This window comes from Ambystoma mexicanum, chromosome 1p (assembly GCF_040938575.1).
Source record: "Ambystoma mexicanum isolate Mex_15411 chromosome 1p, UKY_AmexF1_1, whole genome shotgun sequence".
Taxonomy (NCBI): Eukaryota; Metazoa; Chordata; class Amphibia; order Caudata; family Ambystomatidae; genus Ambystoma; species Ambystoma mexicanum.
The window spans coordinates 3,898,253-3,924,382 of record NC_090921.1 but is presented as its reverse complement, the minus strand read 5'-3'; the positions used below and the strand labels follow the sequence as shown (position 1 = coordinate 3,924,382).

General features: G+C 45.9%; 6 non-coding genes across 6 annotated transcripts; 3 read left to right on the top strand and 3 right to left on the bottom strand.

Annotated features, from left to right (window-relative positions):
- Positions 1 to 4,320: 4,320 nt before the first annotated feature.
- On the bottom strand, positions 4,321 to 4,394 carry TRNAI-AAU (transfer RNA isoleucine (anticodon AAU)). Its single transcript has one exon. It is a non-coding gene; the product is annotated as a tRNA-Ile (tRNA).
- Positions 4,395 to 6,537: 2,143 nt separating this feature from the next.
- On the top strand, positions 6,538 to 6,611 carry TRNAN-GUU (transfer RNA asparagine (anticodon GUU)). Its single transcript has one exon. It is a non-coding gene; the product is annotated as a tRNA-Asn (tRNA).
- A 4,956-nt stretch (positions 6,612 to 11,567) lies between these two features.
- Positions 11,568 to 11,641, bottom strand: TRNAI-AAU (transfer RNA isoleucine (anticodon AAU)). Its single transcript has one exon. It is a non-coding gene; the product is annotated as a tRNA-Ile (tRNA).
- Positions 11,642 to 13,784: 2,143 nt separating this feature from the next.
- On the top strand, positions 13,785 to 13,858 carry TRNAN-GUU (transfer RNA asparagine (anticodon GUU)). Its single transcript has one exon. It is a non-coding gene; the product is annotated as a tRNA-Asn (tRNA).
- Positions 13,859 to 18,884: 5,026 nt separating this feature from the next.
- Positions 18,885 to 18,958, bottom strand: TRNAI-AAU (transfer RNA isoleucine (anticodon AAU)). Its single transcript has one exon. It is a non-coding gene; the product is annotated as a tRNA-Ile (tRNA).
- Positions 18,959 to 21,100: 2,142 nt separating this feature from the next.
- TRNAN-GUU (transfer RNA asparagine (anticodon GUU)) lies at positions 21,101 to 21,174 on the top strand. Its single transcript has one exon. It is a non-coding gene; the product is annotated as a tRNA-Asn (tRNA).
- The last annotated feature ends 4,956 nt before the right edge of the window (positions 21,175 to 26,130 follow it).

The window sequence follows — 26,130 nt, the reverse complement described above, 5'->3', positions numbered from 1 at the left end:
GGCGTTTGCCTTTCAATACCCGATTTCATGGCCCTATAGTTCTAGTATTCTGATGTGGGAATCTGGCATAGGCGTTTTTCATTCAATACCCGGTTTCATGGCCCTATAGTTCTTGTATTCTGATGTGGGAATCTGGCATAGGCGTTTTTCTTTCAATACCCGATTTCATGGCCCTATAGTTCTAGTATTCTGATGTGGGAATCTGGCAGAGGCGTTGCAGCACTAGTTTGGGAAGGACACATTTTGCTATTCCATTGCCCACCCTATATAGCAGCGCTGACAACAGAGGAGTCTCCCTTAACTTTTTTGGGGGTGTCCGGGAGGTCAGGAAGGGTCCCCATTATTATGAGGGATTAATGTTGAGCGCACCACATTGATGATGGCGGATGGCAGCGAACTGGTCACAATATGTGAACCCATTTGTATCGAGTGCAGTTAGTTATGATGTTTCTTTTAATGTTACAGCTCTTTAGAATGTATACATAATCACCACGCACGTAGAGGGATAAACTGCAAATGCAACATGAAAACAATCTACACAACGGGGTGCTTTGTAAAAAGGTAGTTGGGACTCTCTTGCAAAATGCATGTTGAGATTTAAACTGACTTTCTAAGGTTTGCAGATGTCAGACAAATGAGTAAATCATTCATTTTCATCTCCTTGGTTCGCTGCTGCACATGAATTTTAAGTAGCAGGGACAGTCTTGACGGAAAGAAATATTAGTCACCTAGTATGAAAGTCAGCTCAGAAGCAGGACACGGTTTATGATTTAAGAGTCCTGCAAGGGAACAGATGTTATCTCGCTCATTGGATTGGTGTCGCTAGAGGGCGTTGGTTTTTTGTTCGGTGGTAATAAAAGTTAGGCCTGAGGCCAGGGTATCTGACAGTTAATTGTCTTTAAAGGTCATCAGTGGCTATATGTTCTGAAGTTGTGGTCGTATAAATTAGTAGGTCTTCAGAAGCGCCAGGAGTATGGGGTATGGGTTAGTTGAGATCCTGTTTATTCAGGCCTTCCTCTATTTGCTCAAATTTGTTGTGCGGACCATGTGCAACCACAATGAAAGTTAAAGGCTTTAGGCCAGTTATTGCTAGCAATTAATTATGTTTTCAAGACCAATGTTTAACCATGTACTGACGCCATGGCCTCCTACGGACCAATCCTAAGAAGGTGTGCTCTGATTATGGCATGAAGATGACTATCAAGATAAAACTGACCAAGGATAAGTGGAGAATTGGGAGAAGATGGGATTCCTTTTAAAAGATTTTGGTCCAATCATATTTTGGGGGTGGATTGTTATAGAACATCTGGGATTATTGTAATTGTTGCGAAAAGGATGTAAGATGCCAACTGATGTTGTATTGTTCAAACCTGGGTTAGTTTGGTCCTGCAACACCATCTAACCACTCCCTGAAACTGTGTACAATAAACTTGCTTTATGCACAACCGTGTGCTCACTTCTTAAGTGGTGGGACTGTTTCGGTTAATGTGATTAAAGGCCCATACGCACAGGGGGCTAGAGTATGGTTTTATAAAGCTAATCTTGAGCCTAGCAACACCTCCAAGTGGGTACATAAGTGTTCATAAAATACCCCGGTACAATAACCCCTGCACCTGCAAGTTCCTGCGTGCCCTCTATAAATTATGCCTTTGATTTGTGTACTCTGGCCTCCGTAGTGCTGGAAATACATATGCTGTCTCTCTGCTCCCAAGTGACCTGAGGAGAAAATTGAGGAACTAAAGTGATGCATAGGGATCACTGTTGATAAGTTACCTGTGCTGGGAATGAAAACAGGCACCAGTGGTCAAAGTGTATGAAAACAAGTAGTGGAACTATATTCCCTGCTGGCCTGCCCCGCTCCCCACAAACCACATGGCCACGTCCCCTTCCACACACAACACAAACCCCCAAACACATGCGCCTGCTGTTTAAGGGAACATTTAGTGCAGTGCAAGTTTCAACTGCTTCCTACACTTTTATTTTAAACCAAAACCATTCCGGAACGGATTCTTTTTAAAATAAAACTATAGACACAGTAGAACCTGATTAAGAAAAGTAGAAGAGCACCGCTCCCGCTCCGTTAGACCACAGCACCTTCATGAGGTGGAGTCCAGGCACAGAATGCAATAATGTGTCAGTATCTCACCAGGAACTGGATGTATTGCCTGCAGGTTACATATAGATTGCTGTGGTAGGTGCATTAAACCACTAGGCGAGCTTATCAGGTTTCAAACCTTGGACTTGCAAGACACACATGCACACAAACACATGCTGCAAAAAACTGGACTTCCTCTGAGGCATCAGGTTGAATGTTGGTGCATTTCGCTTCCTTCATCTAGTATTACTTCCATTGGCCAATGGCAACCATTTTCCACCCCAATGTTGAGGATATTTAGTTTCACAAAGAGAGACTAATCATTGGGAGTGCGAGGCATGTAAAATCGGGCCCAGCATTAAGTCTTTGTCTTCACCCTGGGGCGTATATTGATATGGGCAGAGATGTCTCCTGCCACTTTACCCGGGGACGTCAGTTGGGGGTCGCAACCTCTGAGGTCTCCCTTGCGACATCTCTGTTCTCCCTTGCAACCTCTTGAAAAAAAGTTCTCTTTTTTGTTTTTTTGGGGGGGTTTTGTAATGCAAGCTCCTAGGCTGCGGCCAGCACCATGTAGCTCTTTAAATCTGGAGTGGCTGGCTTTCTTGTTCAGGGCCGTTAAAAAAAATAAGAAAAATAAGAACAGGAGTGCCAAAAGTCTAACACTTTCGGCACTGACCCTAAATAAGAAAGAATAGGAATACCAAATAATGTGTATTTCTGGAATGCTATACAATCATTGCTAGACTTATTAAAGGTTTATTTCAGGCACACTTCAGGGGGTGAGTCACTGATTTAGTCTGTTCTTAAACGCCTCAACTCAACCTTTCATCTTTCTGAGGTCGATAAAAGAGTACCAACACATGTTGGGTGATATTGGGTGTATATTTTTACTATATAAAGAGCTTAAGCGTAAGTGCTACATAATAACACATCATTATCATTTGGTCATGGACTTCTGCTTGCATTCACAGTAATTTGGTAATATGGGCCTATACACTCTGATCTTAACAATACATATGGCGATCGATTCTTGTATGAAATGTACATCACATTATGTACATCACACTATAGTGATATTGTAACCATATTTTTTGTGGTGTACAATGCTATGTGATGCCACTTCCTGTTTCATCAACGGGTGAATGGTTGTGTTCCATCGCTTCCTGCGATATCACTTCAGGGTGGGGTCAAATGAAATCACTTCCTGTGATGTCATCAGGGGGTCAACGGTCGTGTGATGTCACTTCCGCTACCCCTGGCATTTTGGTGAAATGACGTCCCTTTGGGGTTGCTGCCTGTTAATGATTGTTTAAACACTCACTCTCTGCTCTCAAAGCTGTGAGATTTGTTGTGCTCTTGCTTACTCCCCATTCCAAGCCGCTTCTACCCCGCCGTACTGAGCATCGTTGCGCAGTCATGCCTCCTGCCTGCAGCATTTTCAGTTGAGTGGGTGACAGCCCTGTTATCCTTTGCCAGATACCTGCTCCATTTACAGGAATTCTAATCAATTGCCTTTGCACTCACACATTTGCCGGGCATAGTTATCATTTGCACAGGCAATCAATCAGTTGCCATTCTTTGGCAATGACTGCCCAGGTCCCATAGCATTTGCCAGGATCAGAAGCTGGGCACGGCTAAGTGGGGCAGGGATGCTGCTGATAGGATATCCCAGTAGGTCCTTGACCTATTCCAAACATTGAGACCTTGTAGAGGAAACCAAGAGGAAAGATTGGTACACAGCGATTTGTTTGATGGGGGGCCTGCAAAAAAGGGGGGATGCCCAGGGGGTGTCCAAAGTTTAAGTTACCCATGGCGGGCCAGAGGGGTGCTGTGCTGCGATGTTGGGCCCATCTCCTCCCCGCAGGGTGATCCGACTCCCACAATTCAGAAGCCAGAAGACTCCTGAGATGTCAGCACACTGCAAAGTTGGAGTGATGTTATCAATTTGGGACTGGAGGGAAATACCTGTGCTGCCACCACCGGCTAAGAAGAGGAGGACCACGGATAGACTGCCTTCTTGCAGCCCTTTTGCTACAGCACTAGGACATGTAGTCATTTCAGGAGCCAAAGAACTGTTTTTGGCATTAGCCAGAGGAAGTCTTTGCTTATATTGTGCTATTACTCAGAATTCCACATCGGCTTATTATTTTACAGATTTCATATTCGTCCAATGAGAGTTCTTCATTCATGAAGCTCCAATTTTAAAAGGAAACTTAAAAAAGGTGTGGCCAGTACGGGGATCGAACCCGCGACCTTGGCGTTATTAGCACCACGCTCTAACCAACTGAGCTAACCGGCCATTGATACTCAAGATCACAGCAACAGCTACTAGCAGCCACTGTCAACAGAACAATGTTCTTAGTACATTCCCATTCAGCCCTTAGCGCCTGCTGTCAGCACATCGGAAGGCAACTTGCAGCCCAGGAGACGCGCCTGACAAGATGGAGCAGGTGACATCTAGACCATTCTTTGGCATGCACTGGATAAGAGCATTTGCACAAGATGTCGTCTTTGGGCCAGTTACAACCACTTTTGGGAAGGCTTACTGCTGCCACGGACTGCTGCCATTATAGACTCCACGCTCGAGGCTACATTATGAGGGGCAGCTGTCCTGGCCAAGCCTCAATGCCTAATGACTATAGAGTTGCTCCATATATAATACGAGTGCAATTTAGGTATTTTGCACCACATAGTTATTTGCCACTTGACTTACTTATGGCAACCTATTCTAAAGTCACTTCCAAGGTGACTCTAAGCAGTGCTTTAAGTGGGATTAGAAATTGAGGGTGGCTCTCGTTAGGGGGTTTGGCCTAGGCATGGGTGTGCTTAGTCCATGCCCCCATCAAGAGCCCCCGTCGCCTAAGAGGTGGGGGCCGCTAAAAGAAGCAGAGCTGGGGAGCACTGGCATTATTACATTTAATGCGCACAGCCCCTCCCCGGCTAAGCGGAGCAAAGGTGTGACACCAGTATGCCACAGCTCACACCCAGCAGGCAGCCTTTTCATTCAAGGAGCCACATGCTGCAATGCTTTACCACAGGCTCCTTGAATGAAAGTGATGCCTGCTGCTGATGGCTCTGTACTCTGAAACAGGAGGAGGTCTGAACTGCCCAGCTCGCCTTTTGTTTCCGAGTAGATAGCCATTAGCCAGCGTGAGTAGCGCAGGGGCTTCATGCTGGGTGATGGCTATTTACTCAGAAACAAAAGGAGGCCTGGCAGTCCAGCCCTCCTCCTGTTTCAGAGTACAGAGCCACCAGGCAGCCCGCACTGGAAGGCTGCACCTGCTGCTTGCAGGTGACAGCACTTTGGTTTAGAAAAAAAGAAAAGGCAATTGCTTTTTTTCTAAACCATAGTGCTGACACCTGCAGGCAGCTTGTGTAACCGTGCAGCCGCTGCACGGGCGGCCTCAGGTGTCAGCATGGCTGGAGCTAGTCGGGGGTGAGCCCCCGGCAGGGCCCCGGCTCAGGAGCCTTTTCTGGAGACTGCCGGGGCTCGGCCCATGCTAGCCCCAGCCCACTTAAAGCTCTGCCTCTAAGTATCAAAGACTGATGATGCTCCTTGAAATGTCTTTTTTCCGGGAAGTCACTTCTGTCCGTGCAATCCATATACAAAGTAGAATGTTTGCATGTATTTTGCCCCAGAACGCCCGGACAGAGCTCTTATAGATGAGTTTCCTGCATCTGTAATGTTCCTGCAGTTTTATTTTTTTCGTTATGTGTCAAAATACCATCAGTTACTAATGTTACCAAAAACGTAGATTGGGGCAGGGTGGGTGGTGTGGGGGCTCGAATGAGACCGAATGCAATTGCACCCACTGCATTTAGGGGGAGGAGTAGCAGGACTTTGTTCATGGCTCACCCCCAACCCCACTCTTGAAATGCTGGCTACTCCGTGCTTCTCGGACTGTTATCCGCAATAAGCAAGTGCCCCCCCCCCATCCCAACTTTCATCTTAAAATGGGGCCTCACGGGAGGTGACACATTCTCAGCCCGCCCTGCTGGTAGGAAGGAGGTGTGAGGAGTTAAGCAGCAGCCAGGCCCCCTGCTGCCTTAACACTTCTCAGGGGTTTCAGGTGCCACCAGTGTTTAGGAAGTCATAGATAGCTGTGGAGCTAGAGAGATAAATAAGTCTTGCAATGGTGAGGTGCTCAGCAGTCTCTATGGTGCACTGTGTGGCAGGACATTCAAATGTTAGCCCAAAACGGGCTTTTCAATCAAGCCCATAGCCCAAAGTGCTTTGTGTACTGTTTGAAGCTGAACATTACTTGTACCATACTGAGAAAGAGACGCTTCAGAGAAATGGAGGCGCCTATCCTAACTTACAGCCTTGCTGTGTGCAGACAGCGCTCCTCCCCAGGGCTTTAATAAAAGATGAAGTCTTCACCTGGATCCAGGCCTGCGCGATTAGCCTACATATATGGCTTTTGCGCAGCAGGGCACACATCATCTCTGTGGCGCAATCGGTTAGCGCGTTCGGCTGTTAACCGAAAGGTTGGTGGTTCAAGCCCACCCAGGGACGCAGTTTATTTTGGATTTTGGCAAACGTGAGCCAACTCCCGTTCAAAAAAAAAAAAACAACCAACGTGCAGGGTGCACTGCTTAATTCTGAAACCATATGTAAGGTGCTTCCTGTGCTGACATTTCCCTCAAGTCACACATCCATGGCCAGTCTGATTGTCTTTCAATACACGCTTACATGGCCCTATAGTTCTTGTATTCTGATGTGGGAATCTGGCATAGGCGTTTGTCTTTCAAAACCCACTTTCATGGCCCTATATTTCTGGTATTCTGATGTGGGAATCTGGCATAGGCGTTTGTCTTTCAATACCCAGTTTCATGGCCCCATAGTTCTGGTATTCTGATGTGGGAATCTGGCATAGGCGTTGTCTTTCAATATCCACTTTCATGGCCCTATATTTCTGGTAGTCTGTTGTGGGAATCTGGCATAGGCGTTTGTCTTTCAATACCCAGTTTCATGGCCCAATAGTTCTTGTTTTCCGATGTGGGAATCTGGCATAGGCGTTTGTATTTCAATACCCTTTTTCATGGGCCGATAGTTTTGGTATTCTGATGTGGGAATTTGGCATAGGTGTTTGCCTTTCGATACCCGGTTTCATGGCCCTATAGTTAGTATTTTGATGTGGGAATCTGGCATAGGGTTTGATTTTCAATACCCAGTTTCATGGCCCTACAGTTCTTGTATTCTGATGTGGGAATCTGGCATAGGCGTTTGCCTTTCAATACCCGGTTTCATGGCCCTATAGTTCTTGTATTCTGATGTGGGAATCTGGCATAGGCGTTTTTCTTTCAATACCCGATTTCATGGCCCTATAGTTCTAGTATTCTGATGTGGGAATCTGGCAGAGGCGTTGCAGCACTAGTTTGGGAAGGACACATTTTGCTATTCCATTGCCCACCCTATATAGCAGCGCTGACAACAGAGGAGTCTCCCTTAACTTTTTTGGGGGTGTCCGGGAGGTCAGGAAGGGTCCCCATTATTATGAGGGATTAATGTTGAGCGCACCACATTGATGATGGCGGATGGCAGCGAACTGGTCACAATATGTGAACCCATTTGTATCGAGTGCAGTTAGTTATGATGTTTCTTTTAATGTTACAGCTCTTTAGAATGTATACATAATCACCACGCACGTAGAGGGATAAACTGCAAATGCAACATGAAAACAATCTACACAACGGGGTGCTTTGTAAAAAGGTAGTTGGGACTCTCTTGCAAAATGCATGTTGAGATTTAAACTGACTTTCTCAGGTTTGCAGATGACAGACAAATGAGTAAATCATTCATTTTCATCTCCTTGGTTCGCTGCTGCACATGAATTTTAAGTAGCAGGGACAGTCTTGACGGAAAGAAATATTAGTCACCTAGTAAGAAAGTCAGCTCAGAAGCAGGACACGGTTTATGATTTAAGAGTCCTGCAAGGGAACAGATGTTATCTCGCTCATTGGATTGGTGTCGCTAGAGGGCGTTGGTTTTTTGTTCGGTGGTAATAAAAGTTAGGCCTGAGGCCAGGGTATCTGACAGTTAATTGTCTTTAAAGGTCATCAGTGGCTATATGTTCTGAAGTTGTGGTCGTATAAATTAGTAGGTCTTCAGAAGCGCCAGGAGTATGGGGTATGGGTTAGTTGAGATCCTGTTTATTCAGGCCTTCCTCTATTTGCTCAAATTTGTTGTGCGGACCATGTGCAACCACAATGAAAGTTAAAGGCTTTAGGCCAGTTATTGCTAGCAATTAATTATGTTTTCAAGACCAATGTTTAACCATGTACTGACGCCATGGACTCCTACGGACCAATCCTAAGAAGGTGTGCTCTGATTATGACATGAAGATGACTATCAAGATAAAACTGACCAAGGATAAGTGGAGAATTGGGAGAAGATGGGATTCCTTTTAAAAGATTTTGGTCCAATCATATTTTGGGGGTGGATTGTTATAGAACATCTGGGATTATTGTAATTGTTGCAAAAAGGATGTAAGATGCCAACTGATGTTGTATTGTTCAAACCTGGGTTAGTTTGGTCCTGCAACACCATCTAACCACTCCCTGAAACTGTGTACAATAAACTTGCTTTATGCACAACCGTGTGCTCACTTCTTAAGTGGTGGGACTGTTTCGGTTAATGTGATTAAAGGCCCATACGCACAGGGGGCTAGAGTATGGTTTTATAAAGCTAATCTTGAGCCTAGCAACACCTCCAAGTGGGTACATAAGTGTTCATAAAATACCCCGGTACAATAACCCCTGCACCTGCAAGTTCCTGCGTGCCCACTATAAATTATGCCTTTGATTTGTGTACTCTGGCCTCCGTAGTGCTGGAAATACATATGCTGTCTCTCTGCTCCCAAGTGACCTGAGGAGAAAATTGAGGAACTAAAGTGATGCATAGGGATCACTGTTGATAAGTTACCTGTGCTGGGAATGAAAACAGGCACCAGTGGTCAAAGTGTATGAAAACAAGTAGCGGAACTATATTCCCTGCTGGCCTGCCCCGCTCCCCACAAACCACATGGCCACGTCCCCTTCCACACACAACACAAACCCCCAAACACATGCGCCTGCTGTTTAAGGGAACATTTAGTGCAGTGCAAGTTTCAACTGCTTCCTACACTTTTATTTTAAACCAAAACCATTCCGGAACGGGTTCTTTTTAAAATAAAACTATAGACACAGTAGAACCTGATTAAGAAAAGTAGAAGAGCACCGCTCCCGCTCCGTTAGACCACAGCACCTTCATGAGGTGGAGTCCAGGCACAGAATGCAATAATGTGTCAGTATCTCACCAGGAACTGGATGTATTGCCTGCAGGTTACATATAGATTGCTGTGGTAGGTGCATTAAACCACTAGGCGAGCTTATCAGGTTTCAAACCTTGGACTTGCAAGACACACATGCACACAAACACATGCTGCAAAAAACTGGACTTCCTCTGAGGCATCAGGTTGAATGTTGGTGCATTTCGCTTCCTTCATCTAGTATTACTTCCATTGGCCAATGGCAACCATTTTCCACCCCAATGTTGAGGATATTTAGTTTCACAAAGAGAGACTAATCATTGGGAGTGCGAGGCATGTAAAATCGGGCCCAGCATTAAGTCTTTGTCTTCACCCTGGGGCGTATATTGATATGGGCAGAGATGTCTCCTGCCACTTTACCCGGGGACGTCAGTTGGGGGTCGCAACCTCTGAGGTCTCCCTTGCGACATCTCTGTTCTCCCTTGCAACCTCTTGAAAAAAAGTTCTCTTTTTTGTTTTTTTGGGGGGGTTTTGTAATGCAAGCTCCTAGGCTGCGGCCAGCACCATGTAGCTCTTTAAATCTGGAGTGGCTGGCTTTCTTGTTCAGGGCCGTTAAAAAAAATAAGAAAAATAACAACAGGAGTGCCAAAGGTCTAACACTTTCAGCACTGACCCTAAATAAGAAAGAATAGGAATACCAAATAATGTGTCTTTCTGGAATGCTATACAATCATTGCTAGACTTATTAAAGGTTTATTTCAGGCACACTTCAGGGGGTGAGTCACTGATTTAGTCTGTTCTTAAACGCCTCAACTCAACCTTTCATCTTTCTGAGGTCGATAAAAGAGTACCAACACATGTTGGGTGATATTGGGTGTATATTTTTACTATATAAAGAGCTTAAGCGTAAGTGCTACATAATAACACATCATTATCATTTGGTCATGGACTTCTGCTTGCATTCACAGTAATTTGGTAATATGGGCCTATACACTCTGATCTTAACAATACATATGGCGATCGATTCTTGTATGAAATGTACATCACATTATGTACATCACACTATAGTGATATTGTAACCATATTTTTTGTGGTGTACAATGCTATGTGATGCCACTTCCTGTTTCATCAACGGGTGAATGGTTGTGTTCCATCGCTTCCTGCGATATCACTTCAGGGTGGGGTCAAATGAAATCACTTCCTGTGATGTCATCAGGGGGTCAACGGTCGTGTGATGTCACTTCCGCTACCCCTGGCATTTTGGTGAAATGACGTCCCTTTGGGGTTGCTGCCTGTTAATGATTGTTTAAACACTCACTCTCTGCTCTCAAAGCTGTGAGATTTGTTGTGCTCTTGCTTACTCCCCATTCCAAGCCGCTTCTACCCCGCCGTACTGAGCATCGTTGCGCAGTCATGCCTCCTGCCTGCAGCATTTTCAGTTGAGTGGGTGACAGCCCTGTTATCCTTTGCCAGATACCTGCTCCATTTACAGGAATTCTAATCAATTGCCTTTGCACTCACACATTTGCCGGGCATAGTTATCATTTGCACAGGCAATCAATCAGTTGCCATTCTTTGGCAATGACTGCCCAGGTCCCATAGCATTTGCCAGGATCAGAAGCTGGGCACGGCTAAGTGGGGCAGGGATGCTGCTGATAGGATATCCCAGTAGGTCCTTGACCTATTCCAAACATTGAGACCTTGTAGAGGAAACCAAGAGGAAAGATTGGTACACAGCGATTTGTTTGATGGGGGGCCTGCAAAAAAGGGGGGATGCCCAGGGGGTGTCCAAAGTTTAAGTTACCCAAGGCGGGCCAGAGGGGTGCTGTGCTGCGATGTTGGGCCCATCTCCTCCCCGCAGGGTGATCCGACTCCCACAATTCAGAAGCCAGAAGACTCCTGAGATGTCAGCACACTGCAAAGTTGGAGTGATGTTATCAATTTGGGACTGGAGGGAAATACCTGTGCTGCCACCACCGGCTAAGAAGAGGAGGACCACGGATAGACTGCCTTCTTGCAGCCCTTTTGCTACAGCACTAGGACATGTAGTCATTTCAGGAGCCAAAGAACTGTTTTTGGCATTAGCCAGAGGAAGTCTTTGCTTATATTGTGCTATTACTCAGAATTCCACATCGGCTTATTATTTAACAGATTTCATATTCGTCCAATGAGAGTTCTTCATTCATGAAGCTCCAATTTTAAAAGGAAACTTAAAAAAGGTGTGGCCAGTACGGGGATCGAACCCGCGACCTTGGCGTTATTGGCACCAAGCTCTAACCAACTGAGCTAACCGGCCATTAATACTCAAGATCACAGCAACAGCTACTAGCAGCCACTGTCAACAGAACAATGTTCTTAGTACATTCCCATTCATCCCTTAGCGCCTGCTGTCAGCACATCGGAAGGCAACTTGCAGCCCAGGAGACGCGCCTGACAAGATGGAGCAGGTGACATCTAGACCATTCTTTGGCATGCACTGGATAAGAGCATTTGCACAAGATGTCGTCTTTGGGCCAGTTACAACCACTTTTGGGAAGGCTTACTGCTGCCACGGACTGCTGCCATTATAGACTCCACGCTCGAGGCTACATTATGAGGGGCAGCTGTCCTGGCCAAGCCTCAATGCCTAATGACTATAGAGTTGCTCCATATATAATACGAGTGCAATTTAGGTATTTTGCACCACAAAGTTATTTGCCACTTGACTTACTTATGGCAACCTATTCTAAAGTCAGTTCCAAGGTGACTCTAAGCAGTGCTTTAAGTGGGATTAGAAATTGAGGGTGGCTCTCGTTAGGGGGTTTGGCCTAGGCATGGGTGTGCTTAGTCCATGCCCCCATCAAGAGCCCCCGTCGCCTAAGAGGTGGGGGCCGCTAAAAGAAGCAGAGCTGGGGAGCACTGGCATTATTACATTTAATGCGCACAGCCCCTCCCCGGCTAAGCGGAGCAAAGGTGTGACACCAGTATGCCACAGCTCACACCCAGCAGGCAGCCTTTTCATTCAAGGAGCCACATGCTGCAATGCTTTACCACAGGCTCCTTGAATGAAAGTGATGCCTGCTGCTGATGGCTCTGTACTCTGAAACAGGAGGAGGTCTGAACTGCCCAGCTCGCCTTTTGTTTCCGAGTAGATAGCCATTAGCCAGCGTGAGTAGCGCAGGGGCTTCATGCTGGGTGATGGCTATTTACTCAGAAACAAAAGGAGGCCTGGCAGTCCAGCCCTCCTCCTGTTTCAGAGTACAGAGCCACCAGGCAGCCCGCACTGGAAGGCTGCACCTGCTGCTTGCAGGTGACAGCACTTCGGTTTAGAAAAAAAGAAAAGGCAATTGCTTTTTTTCTAAACCATAGTGCTGACACCTGCAGGCAGCTTGTGTAACCGTGCAGCCGCTGCACGGGCGGCCTCAGGTGTCAGCATGGCTGGAGCTAGTCGGGTGTGAGCCCCCGGCAGGGCCCCGGCTCAGGAGCCTTTTCTGGAGACTGCCGGGGCTCGGCCCATGCTAGCCCCAGCCCACTTAAAGCTCTGCCTCTAAGTATCAAAGACTGATGATGCTCCTTGAAATGTCTTTTTTCCGGGAAGTCACTTCTGTCCGTGCAATCCATATACAAAGTAGAATGTTTGCATGTATTTTGCCCCAGAACGCCCGGACAGAGCTCTTATAGATGAGTTTCCTGCATCTGTAATGTTCCTGCAGTTTTATTTTTTTCGTTATGTGTCAAAATACCATCAGTTACTAATGTTACCAAAAAAGTAAATTGGGGCAGGGTGGGTGGTGTGGGGGCTCGAATGAGACCGTATGCAATTGCACCCACTGCATTTAGGGGGAGGAGTAGCAGGACTTTGTTCATGGCTCACCCCCAACCCCACTCTTGAAATGCTGGCTACTCCGTGCTTCTCGGACTGTTATCTGCAATAAGCAAGTGCCCCCCCCCCATCCCAACTTTCATCTTAAAATGGGGCCTCACGGGAGGTGACACATTCTCAGCCCGCCCTGCTGGTAGGAAGGAGGTGTGAGGAGTTAAGCAGCAGCCAGGCCCCCTGCTGCCTTAACACTTCTCAGGGGTTTCAGGTGCCACCAGTGTTTAGGAAGTCATAGATAGCTGTGGAGCTGGAGAGATAAATAAGTCTTGCAATGGTGAGGTGCTCAGCAGTCTCTATGGTGCACTGTGTGGCAGGACATTCAAATGTTAGCCCAAAACGGGCTTTTCAATCAAGCCCATAGCCCAAAGTGCTTTGTGTACTGTTTGAAGCTGAACATTACTTGTACCATACTGAGAAAGAGACGCTTCAGAGAAATGGAGGCGCCTATCCTAACTTACAGCCTTGCTGTGTGCAGACAGCGCTCCTCCCCAGGGCTTTAATAAAAGATGAAGTCTTCACCTGGATCCAGGCCTGCGCGATTAGCCTACATATATGGCTTTTGCGCAGCAGGGCACACTTCGTCTCTGTGGCGCAATCGGTTAGCGCGTTTGGCTGTTAACCGAAAGGTTGGTGGTTCAAGCCCACCCAGGGACGCAGTTTATTTTGGATTTTGGCAAACGTGAGCCAACTCCCGTTCAAAAAAAAAAAAACAACCAACGTGCAGGGTGCACTGCTTAATTCTGAAACCATATGTAAGGTGCTTCCTGTGCTGACATTTCCCTCAAGTCACACATCCATGGCCAGTCTGATTGTCTTTCAATACACGCTTACATGGCCCTATAGTTCTTGTATTCTGATGTGGGAATCTGGCATAGGCGTTTGTCTTTCAAAACCCACTTTCATGGCCCTATATTTCTGGTATTCTGATGTGGGAATCTGGCATAGGCGTTTGTCTTTCAATACCCAGTTTCATGGCCCCATAGTTCTGGTATTCTGATGTGGGAATCAGGCATAGGCGTTGTCTTTCAATATCCACTTTCATGGCCCTATATTTCTGGTAGTCTGTTGTGGGAATCTGGCATAGGCGTTTGTCTTTCAATACCCAGTTTCATGGCCCAATAGTTCTTGTTTTCCGATGTGGGAATCTGGCATAGGCGTTTGTATTTCAATACCCTTTTTCATGGGCCGATAGTTTTGGTATTCTGATGTGGGAATTTGGCATAGGTGTTTGCCTTTCGATACCCGGTTTCATGGCCCTATAGTTAGTATTTTGATGTGGGAATCTGGCATAGGGGTTGATTTTCAATACCCAGTTTCATGGCCCTACAGTTCTTGTATTCTGATGTGGGAATCTGGCATAGGCGTTTGCCTTTCAATACCCGGTTTCATGGCCCTATAGTTCTTGTATTCTGATGTGGGAATCTGGCATAGGCGTTTTTCTTTCAATACCCGATTTCATGGCCCTATAGTTCTAGTATTCTGATGTGGGAATCTGGCATAGGCGTTTTTCTTTCAATACCCGATTTCATGGCCCTATAGTTCTAGTATTCTGATGTGGGAATCTGGCAGAGGCGTTGCAGCACTAGTTTGGGAAGGACACATTTTGCTATTCCATTGCCCACCCTATATAGCAGCGCTGACAACAGAGGAGTCTCCCTTAACTTTTTTGGGGGTGTCCGGGAGGTCAGGAAGGGTCCCCATTATTATGAGGGATTAATGTTGAGCGCACCACATTGATGATGGCGGATGGCAGCGAACTGGTCACAATATGTGAACCCATTTGTATCGAGTGCAGTTAGTTATGATGTTTCTTTTAATGTTACAGCTCTTTAGAATGTATACATAATCACCACGCACGTAGAGGGATAAACTGCAAATGCAACATGAAAACAATCTACACAACGGGGTGCTTTGTAAAAAGGTAGTTGGGACTCTCTTGCAAAATGCATGTTGAGATTTAAACTGACTTTCTAAGGTTTGCAGATGTCAGACAAATGAGTAAATCATTCATTTTCATCTCCTTGGTTCGCTGCTGCACATGAATTTTAAGTAGCAGGGACAGTCTTGACGGAAAGAAATATTAGTCACCTAGTATGAAAGTCAGCTCAGAAGCAGGACACGGTTTATGATTTAAGAGTCCTGCAAGGGAACAGATGTTATCTCGCTCATTGGATTGGTGTCGCTAGAGGGCGTTGGTTTTTTGTTCGGTGGTAATAAAAGTTAGGCCTGAGGCCAGGGTATCTGACAGTTAATTGTCTTTAAAGGTCATCAGTGGCTATATGTTCTGAAGTTGTGGTCGTATAAATTAGTAGGTCTTCAGAAGCGCCAGGAGTATGGGGTATGGGTTAGTTGAGATCCTGTTTATTCAGGCCTTCCTCTATTTGCTCAAATTTGTTGTGCGGACCATGTGCAACCACAATGAAAGTTAAAGGCTTTAGGCCAGTTATTGCTAGCAATTAATTATGTTTTCAAGACCAATGTTTAACCATGTACTGACGCCATGGCCTCCTACGGACCAATCCTAAGAAGGTGTGCTCTGATTATGACATGAAGATGACTATCAAGATAAAACTGACCAAGGATAAGTGGAGAATTGGGAGAAGATGGGATTCCTTTTAAAAGATTTTGGTCCAATCATATTTTGGGGGTGGATTGTTATAGAACATCTGGGATTATTGTAATTGTTGCGAAAAGGATGTAAGATGCCAACTGATGTTGTATTGTTCAAACCTGGGTTAGTTTGGTCCTGCAACACCATCTAACCACTCCCTGAAACTGTGTACAATAAACTTGCTTTATGCACAACCGTGTGCTCACTTCTTAAGTGGTGGGACTGTTTCGGTTAATGTGATTAAAGGCCCATACGCACAGGGGGCTAGAGTATGGTTTTATAAAGCTAATCTTGAGCCTAGCAACACCTCCAAGTGGGTACATAAGTGTTCATAAAATACCCCGGTACAATAACCCCTGCACCTGCAAGTTCCTGCGTGCCCACTATAAATTATGCCTTTGATTTGTGTACTCTGGCCTCCGTAGTGCTGGAAATACATATGCTGTCTCTCTGCTCCCAAGTGACCTGAGGAGAAAATTGAGGAACTAAAGTGATGCATAGGGATCACTGTTGATAAGTTACCTGTGCTGGGAATGAAAACAGGCACCAGTGGTCAAAGTGTATGAAAACAAGTAGTGGAACTATATTCCCTGCTGGCCTGCCCCGCTCCCCACAAACCACATGGCCACGTCCCCTTCCACACACAACACAAACCCCCAAACACATGTGCCTGCTGTTTAAGGGAACATTTAGTGCAGTGCAAGTTTCAACTGCTTCCTACACTTTTATTTTAAACCAAAACCATTCCGGAACGGGTTCTTTTTAAAATAAAACTATAGACACAGTAGAACCTGATTAAGAAAAGTAGAAGAGCACCGCTCCCGCTCCGTTAGACCACAGCACCTTCATGAGGTGGAGTCCAGGCACAGAATGCAATAATGTGTCAGTATCTCACCAGGAACTGGATGTATTGCCTGCAGGTTACATATAGATTGCTGTGGTAGGTGCATTAAACCACTAGGCGAGCTTATCAGGTTTCAAACCTTGGACTTGCAAGACACACATGCACACAAACACATGCTGCAAAAAACTGGACTTCCTCTGAGGCATCAGGTTGAATGTTGGTGCATTTCGCTTCCTTCATCTAGTATTACTTCCATTGGCCAATGGCAACCATTTTCCACCCCAATGTTGAGGATATTTAGTTTCACAAAGAGAGACTAATCATTGGGAGTGCGAGGCATGTAAAATCGGGCCCAGCATTAAGTCTTTGTCTTCACCCTGGGGCGTATATTGATATGGGCAGAGATGTCTCCTGCCACTTTACCCGGGGACGTCAGTTGGGGGTCGCAACCTCTGAGGTCTCCCTTGCGACATCTCTGTTCTCCCTTGCAACCTCTTGAAAAAAAGTTCTCTTTTTTGTTTTTTTGGGGGGGTTTTGTAATGCAAGCTCCTAGGCTGCGGCCAGCACCATGTAGCTCTTTAAATCTGGAGTGGCTGGCTTTCTTGTTCAGGGCCGTTAAAAAAAATAAGAAAAATAAGAACAGGAGTGCCAAAAGTCTAACACTTTCGGCACTGACCCTAAATAAGAAAGAATAGGAATACCAAATAATGTGTATTTCTGGAATGCTATACAATCATTGCTAGACTTATTAAAGGTTTATTTCAGGCACACTTCAGGGGGTGAGTCACTGATTTAGTCTGTTCTTAAACGCCTCAACTCAACCTTTCATCTTTCTGAGGTCGATAAAAGAGTACCAACACATGTTGGGTGATATTGGGTGTATATTTTTACTATATAAAGAGCTTAAGCGTAAGTGCTACATAATAACACATCATTATCATTTGGTCATGGACTTCTGCTTGCATTCACAGTAATTTGGTAATATGGGCCTATACACTCTGATCTTAACAATACATATGGCGATCGATTCTTGTATGAAATGTACATCACATTATGTACATCACACTATAGTGATTTTGTAACCATATTTTTTGTGGTGTACAATGCTATGTGATGCCACTTCCTGTTTCATCAACGGGTGAATGGTTGTGTTCCATCGCTTCCTGCGATATCACTTCAGGGTGGGGTCAAATGAAATCACTTCCTGTGATGTCATCAGGGGGTCAACGGTCGTGTGATGTCACTTCCGCTACCCCTGGCATTTTGGTGAAATGACGTCCCTTTGGGGTTGCTGCCTGTTAATGATTGTTTAAACACTCACTCTCTGCTCTCAAAGCTGTGAGATTTGTTGTGCTCTTGCTTACTCCCCATTCCAAGCCGCTTCTACCCCGCCGTATTGAGCATCGTTGCGCAGTCATGCCTCCTGCCTGCAGCATTTTCAGTTGAGTGGGTGACAGCCCTGTTATCCTTTGCCAGATACCTGCTCCATTTACAGGAATTCTAATCAATTGCCTTTGCACTCACACATTTGCCGGGCATAGTTATCATTTGCACAGGCAATCAATCAGTTGCCATTCTTTGGCAATGACTGCCCAGGTCCCATAGCATTTGCCAGGATCAGAAGCTGGGCACGGCTAAGTGGGGCAGGGATGCTGCTGATAGGATATCCCAGTAGGTCCTTGACCTATTCCAAACATTGAGACCTTGTAGAGGAAACCAAGAGGAAAGATTGGTACACAGCGATTTGTTTGATGGGGGGCCTGCAAAAAAGGGGGGGTGCCCAGGGGGTGTCCAAAGTTTAAGTTACCCATGGCGGGCCAGAGGGGTGCTGTGCTGCGATGTTGGGCCCATCTCCTCCCCGCAGGGTGATCCGACTCCCACAATTCAGAAGCCAGAAGACTCCTGAGATGTCAGCACACTGCAAAGTTGGAGTGATGTTATCAATTTGGGACTGGAGGGAAATACCTGTGCTGCCACCACCGGCTAAGAAGAGGAGGACCACGGATAGACTGCCTTCTTGCAGCCCTTTTGCTACAGCACTAGGACATGTAGTCATTTCAGGAGCCAAAGAACTGTTTTTGGTATTAGCCAGAGGAAGTCTTTGCTTATATTGTGCTATTACTCAGAATTCCACATCGGCTTATTATTTTACAGATTTCATATTCGTCCAATGAGAGTTCTTCATTCATGAAGCTCCAATTTTAAAAGGAAACTTAAAAAAGGTGTGGCCAGTACGGGGATCGAACCCGCGACCTTGGCGTTATTAGCACCACGCTCTAACCAACTGAGCTAACCGGCCATTAATACTCAAGATCACAGCAACAGCTACTAGCAGCCACTGTCAACAGAACAATGTTCTTAGTACATTCCCATTCAGCCCTTAGCGCCTGCTGTCAGCACATCGGAAGGCAACTTGCAGCCCAGGAGACGCGCCTGACAAGATGGAGCAGGTGACATCTAGACCATTCTTTGGCATGCACTGGATAAGAGCATTTGCACAAGATGTCGTCTTTGGGCCAGTTACAACCACTTTTGGGAAGGCTTACTGCTGCCACGGACTGCTGCCATTATAGACTCCACGCTCGAGGCTACATTATGAGGGGCAGCTGTCCTGGCCAAGCCTCAATGCCTAATGACTATAGAGTTGCTCCATATATAATACGAGTGCAATTTAGGTATTTTGCACCACATAGTTATTTGCCACTTGACTTACTTATGGCAACCTATTCTAAAGTCACTTCCAAGGTGACTCTAAGCAGTGCTTTAAGTGGGATTAGAAATTGAGGGTGGCTCTCGTTAGGGGGTTTGGCCTAGGCATGGGTGTGCTTAGTCCATGCCCCCATCAAGAGCCCCCGTCGCCTAAGAGGTGGGGGCCGCTAAAAGAAGCAGAGCTGGGGAGCACTGGCATTATTACATTTAATGCGCACAGCCCCTCCCCGGCTAAGCGGAGCAAAGGTGTGACACCAATATGCCACAGCTCACACCCAGCAGGCAGCCTTTTCATTCAAGGAGCCACATGCTGCAATGCTTTACCACAGGCTCCTTGAATGAAAGTGATGCCTGCTGCTGATGGCTCTGTACTCTGAAACAGGAGGAGGTCTGAACTGCCCAGCTCGCCTTTTGTTTCCGAGTAGATAGCCATTAGCCAGCGTGAGTAGCGCAGGGGCTTCATGCTGGGTGATGGCTATTTACTCAGAAACAAAAGGAGGCCTGGCAGTCCAGCCCTCCTCCTGTTTCAGAGTACAGAGCCACCAGGCAGCCCGCACTGGAAGGCTGCACCTGCTGCTTGCAGGTGACAGCACTTTGGTTTAGAAAAAAAGAAAAGGCAATTGCTTTTTTTCTAAACCATAGTGCTGACACCTGCAGGCAGCTTGTGTAACCGTGCAGCCGCTGCACGGGCGGCCTCAGGTGTCAGCATGGCTGGAGCTAGTCGGGGGTGAGCCCCCGGCAGGGCCCCGGCTCAGGAGCCTTTTCTGGAGACTGCCGGGGCTCGGCCCATGCTAGCCCCAGCCCACTTAAAGCTCTGCCTCTAAGTATCAAAGACTGATGATGCTCCTTGAAATGTCTTTTTTCCGGGAAGTCACTTCTGTCCGTGCAATCCATATGCAAAGTAGAATGTTTGCATGTATTTTGCCCCAGAACGCCCGGACAGAGCTCTTATAGATGAGTTTCCTGCATCTGTAATGTTCCTGCAGTTTTATTTTTTTCGTTATGTGTCAAAATACCATCAGTTACTAATGTTACCAAAAAAGTAGATTGGGGCAGGGTGGGTGGTGTGGGGGCTCGAATGAGACCGAATGCAATTGCACCCACTGCATTTAGGGGGAGGAGTAGCAGGACTTTGTTCATGGCTCACCCCCAACCCCACTCTTGAAATGCTGGCTACTCCGTGCTTCTCGGACTGTTATCCGCAATAAGCAAGTGCCCCCCCCCATCCCAACTTTCATCTTAAAATGGGGCCTCACGGGAGGTGACACATTCTCAGCCCGCCCTGCTGGTAGGAAGGAGGTGTGAGGAGTTAAGCAGCAGCCAGGCCCCCTGCTGCCTTAATACTTCTCAGGGGTTTCAGGTGCCACCAGTGTTTAGGAAGTCATAGATAGCTGTGGAGCTGGAGAGATAAATAAGTCTTGCAATGGTGAGGTGCTCAGCAGTCTCTATGGTGCACTGTGTGGCAGGACATTCAAATGTTAGCCCAAAACGGGCTTTTCAATCAAGCCCATAGCCCAAAGTGCTTTGTGTACTGTTTGAAGCTGAACATTACTTGTACCATACTGAGAAAGAGACGCTTCAGAGAAATGGAGGCGCCTATCCTAACTTACAGCCTTGCTGTGTGCAGACAGCGCTCCTCCCCAGGGCTTTAATAAAAGATGAAGTCTTCACCTGGATCCAGGCCTGCGCGATTAGCCTACATATATGGCTTTTGCGCAGCAGGGCACACATCATCTCTGTGGCGCAATCGGTTAGCGCGTTCGGCTGTTAACCGAAAGGTTGGTGGTTCAAGCCCACCCAGGGACGCAGTTTATTTTGGATTTTGGCAAACGTGAGCCAACTCCCGTTCAAAAAAAAAAAAACAACCAACGTGCAGGGTGCACTGCTTAATTCTGAAACCATATGTAAGGTGCTTCCTGTGCTGACATTTCCCTCAAGTCACACATCCATGGCCAGTCTGATTGTCTTTCAATACACGCTTACATGGCCCTATAGTTCTTGTATTCTGATGTGGGAATCTGGCATAGGCGTTTGTCTTTCAAAACCCACTTTCATGGCCCTATATTTCTGGTATTCTGATGTGGGAATCTGGCATAGGCGTTTGTCTTTCAATACCCAGTTTCATGGCCCCATAGTTCTGGTATTCTGATGTGGGAATCTGGCATAGGCGTTGTCTTTCAATATCCACTTTCATGGCCCTATATTTCTGGTAGTCTGTTGTGGGAATCTGGCATAGGCGTTTGTCTTTCAATACCCAGTTTCATGGCCCAATAGTTCTTGTTTTCCGATGTGGGAATCTGGCATAGGCGTTTGTATTTCAATACCCTTTTTCATGGGCCGATAGTTTTGGTATTCTGATGTGGGAATTTGGCATAGGTGTTTGCCTTTCGATACCCGGTTTCATGGCCCTATAGTTAGTATTTTGATGTGGGAATCTGGCATAGGGGTTGATTTTCAATACCCAGTTTCATGGCCCTACAGTTCTTGTATTCTGATGTGGGAATCTGGCATAGGCGTTTGCCTTTCAATACCCGGTTTCATGGCCCTATAGTTCTTGTATTCTGATGTGGGAATCTGGCATAGGCGTTTTTCTTTCAATACCCGATTTCATGGCCCTATAGTTCTAGTATTCTGATGTGGGAATCTGGTAGAGGCGTTGCAGCACTAGTTTGGGAAGGACACATTTTGCTATTCCATTGCCCACCCTATATAGCAGCGCTGACAACAGAGGAGTCTCCCTTAACTTTTTTGGGGGTGTCCGGGAGGTCAGGAAGGGTCCCCATTATTATGAGGGATTAATGTTGAGCGCACCACATTGATGATGGCGGATGGCAGCGAACTGGTCACAATATGTGAACCCATTTGTATCGAGTGCAGTTAGTTATGATGTTTCTTTTAATGTTACAGCTCTTTAGAATGTATACATAATCACCACGCACGTAGAGGGATAAACTGCAAATGCAACATGAAAACAATCTACACAACGGGGTGCTTTGTAAAAAGGTAGTTGGGACTCTCTTGCAAAATGCATGTTGAGATTTAAACTGACTTTCTCAGGTTTGCAGATGTCAGACAAATGAGTAAATCATTCATTTTCATCTCCTTGGTTCGCTGCTGCACATGAATTTTAAGTAGCAGGGACAGTCTTGACGGAAAGAAATATTAGTCACCTAGTAAGAAAGTCAGCTCAGAAGCAGGACACGGTTTATGATTTAAGAGTCCTGCAAGGGAACAGATGTTATCTCGCTCATTGGATTGGTGTCGCTAGAGGGCGTTGGTTTTTTGTTCGGTGGTAATAAAAGTTAGGCCTGAGGCCAGGGTATCTGACAGTTAATTGTCTTTAAAGGTCATCAGTGGCTATATGTTCTGAAGTTGTGGTCGTATAAATTAGTAGGTCTTCAGAAGCGCCAGGAGTATGGGGTATGGGTTAGTTGAGATCCTGTTTATTCAGGCCTTCCTCTATTTGCTCAAATTTGTTGTGCGGACCATGTGCAACCACAATGAAAGTTAAAGGCTTTAGGCCAGTTATTGCTAGCAATTAATTATGTTTTCAAGACCAATGTTTAACCATGTACTGACGCCATGGACTCCTACGGACCAATCCTAAGAAGGTGTGCTCTGATTATGACATGAAGATGACTATCAAGATAAAACTGACCAAGGATAAGTGGAGAATTGGGAGAAGATGGGATTCCTTTTAAAAGATTTTGGTCCAATCATATTTTGGGGGTGGATTGTTATAGAACATCTGGGATTATTGTAATTGTTGCAAAAAGGATGTAAGATGCCAACTGATGTTGTATTGTTCAAACCTGGGTTAGTTTGGTCCTGCAACACCATCTAACCACTCCCTGAAACTGTGTACAATAAACTTGCTTTATGCACAACCGTGTGCTCACTTCTTAAGTGGTGGGACTGTTTCGGTTAATGTGATTAAAGGCCCATACGCACAGGGGGCTAGAGTATGGTTTTATAAAGCTAATCTTGAGCCTAGCAACACCTCCAAGTGGGTACATAAGTGTTCATAAAATACCCCGGTACAATAACCCCTGCACCTGCAAGTTCCTGCGTGCCCACTATAAATTATGCCTTTGATTTGTGTACTCTGGCCTCCGTAGTGCTGGAAATACATATGCTGTCTCTCTGCTCCCAAGTGACCTGAGGAGAAAATTGAGGAACTAAAGTGATGCATAGGGATCACTGTTGATAAGTTACCTGTGCTGGGAATGAAAACAGGCACCAGTGGTCAAAGTGTATGAAAACAAGTAGTGGAACTATATTCCCTGCTGGCCTGCCCCGCTCCCCACAAACCACATGGCCACGTCCCCTTCCACACACAACACAAACCCCCAAACACATGCGCCTGCTGTTTAAGGGAACATTTAGTGCAGTGCAAGTTTCAACTGCTTCCTACACTTTTATTTTAAACCAAAACCATTCCGGAACGGGTTCTTTTTAAAATAAAACTATAGACACAGTAGAACCTGATTAAGAAAAGTAGAAGAGCACCGCTCCCGCTCCGTTAGACCACAGCACCTTCATGAGGTGGAGTCCAGGCACAGAATGCAATAATGTGTCAGTATCTCACCAGGAACTGGATGTATTGCCTGCAGGTTACATATAGATTGCTGTGGTAGGTGCATTAAACCACTAGGCGAGCTTATCAGGTTTCAAACCTTGGACTTGCAAGACACACATGCACACAAACACATGCTGCAAAAAACTGGACTTCCTCTGAGGCATCAGGTTGAATGTTGGTGCATTTCGCTTCCTTCATCTAGTATTACTTCCATTGGCCAATGGCAACCATTTTCCACCCCAATGTTGAGGATATTTAGTTTCACAAAGAGAGACTAATCATTGGGAGTGCGAGGCATGTAAAATCGGGCCCAGCATTTAGTCTTTGTCTTCACCCTGGGGCGTATATTGATATGGGCAGAGATGTCTCCTGCCACTTTACCCGGGGACGTCAGTTGGGGGTCGCAACCTCTGAGGTCTCCCTTGCGACATCTCTGTTCTCCCTTGCAACCTCTTGAAAAAAAGTTCTCTTTTTTGTTTTTTTGGGGGGGTTTTGTAATGCAAGCTCCTAGGCTGCGGCCAGCACCATGTAGCTCTTTAAATCTGGAGTGGCTGGCTTTCTTGTTCAGGGCCGTTAAAAAAAATAAGAAAAATAAGAACAGGAGTGCCAAAAGTCTAACACTTTCGGCACTGACCCTAAATAAGAAAGAATAGGAATACCAAATAATGTGTATTTCTGGAATGCTATACAATCATTGCTAGACTTATTAAAGGTTTATTTCAGGCACACTTCAGGGGGTGAGTCACTGATTTAGTCTGTTCTTAAACGCCTCAACTCAACCTTTCATCTTTCTGAGGTCGATAAAAGAGTACCAACACATGTTGGGTGATATTGGGTGTATATTTTTACTATATAAAGAGCTTAAGCGTAAGTGCTACATAATAACACATCATTATCATTTGGTCATGGACTTCTGCTTGCATTCACAGTAATTTGGTAATATGGGCCTATACACTCTGATCTTAACAATACATATGGCGATCGATTCTTGTATGAAATGTACATCACATTATGTACATCACACTATAGTGATATTGTAACCATATTTTTTGTGGTGTACAATGCTATGTGATGCCACTTCCTGTTTCATCAACGGGTGAATGGTTGTGTTCCATCGCTTCCTGCGATATCACTTCAGGGTGGGGTCAAATGAAATCACTTCCTGTGATGTCATCAGGGGGTCAACGGTCGTGTGATGTCACTTCCGCTACCCCTGGCATTTTGGTGAAATGACGTCCCTTTGGGGTTGCTGCCTGTTAATGATTGTTTAAACACTCACTCTCTGCTCTCAAAGCTGTGAGATTTGTTGTGCTCTTGCTTACTCCCCATTCCAAGCCGCTTCTACCCCGCCGTACTGAGCATCGTTGCGCAGTCATGCCTCCTGCCTGCAGCATTTTCAGTTGAGTGGGTGACAGCCCTGTTATCCTTTGCCAGATACCTGCTCCATTTACAGGAATTCTAATCAATTGCCTTTGCACTCACACATTTGCCGGGCATAGTTATCATTTGCACAGGCAATCAATCAGTTGCCATTCTTTGGCAATGACTGCCCAGGTCCCATAGCATTTGCCAGGATCAGAAGCTGGGCACGGCTAAGTGGGGCAGGGATGCTGCTGATAGGATATCCCAGTAGGTCCTTGACCTATTCCAAACATTGAGACCTTGTAGAGGAAACCAAGAGGAAAGATTGGTACACAGCGATTTGTTTGATGGGGGGCCTGCAAAAAAGGGGGGATGCCCAGGGGGTGTCCAAAGTTTAAGTTACCCAAGGCGGGCCAGAGGGGTGCTGTGCTGCGATGTTGGGCCCATCTCCTCCCCGCAGGGTGATCCGACTCCCACAATTCAGAAGCCAGAAGACTCCTGAGATGTCAGCACACTGCAAAGTTGGAGTGATGTTATCAATTTGGGACTGGAGGGAAATACCTGTGCTGCCACCACCGGCTAAGAAGAGGAGGACCACGGATAGACTGCCTTCTTGCAGCCCTTTTGCTACAGCACTAGGACATGTAGTCATTTCAGGAGCCAAAGAACTGTTTTTGGCATTAGCCAGAGGAAGTCTTTGCTTATATTGTGCTATTACTCAGAATTCCACATCGGCTTATTATTTAACAGATTTCATATTCGTCCAATGAGAGTTCTTCATTCATGAAGCTCCAATTTTAAAAGGAAACTTAAAAAAGGTG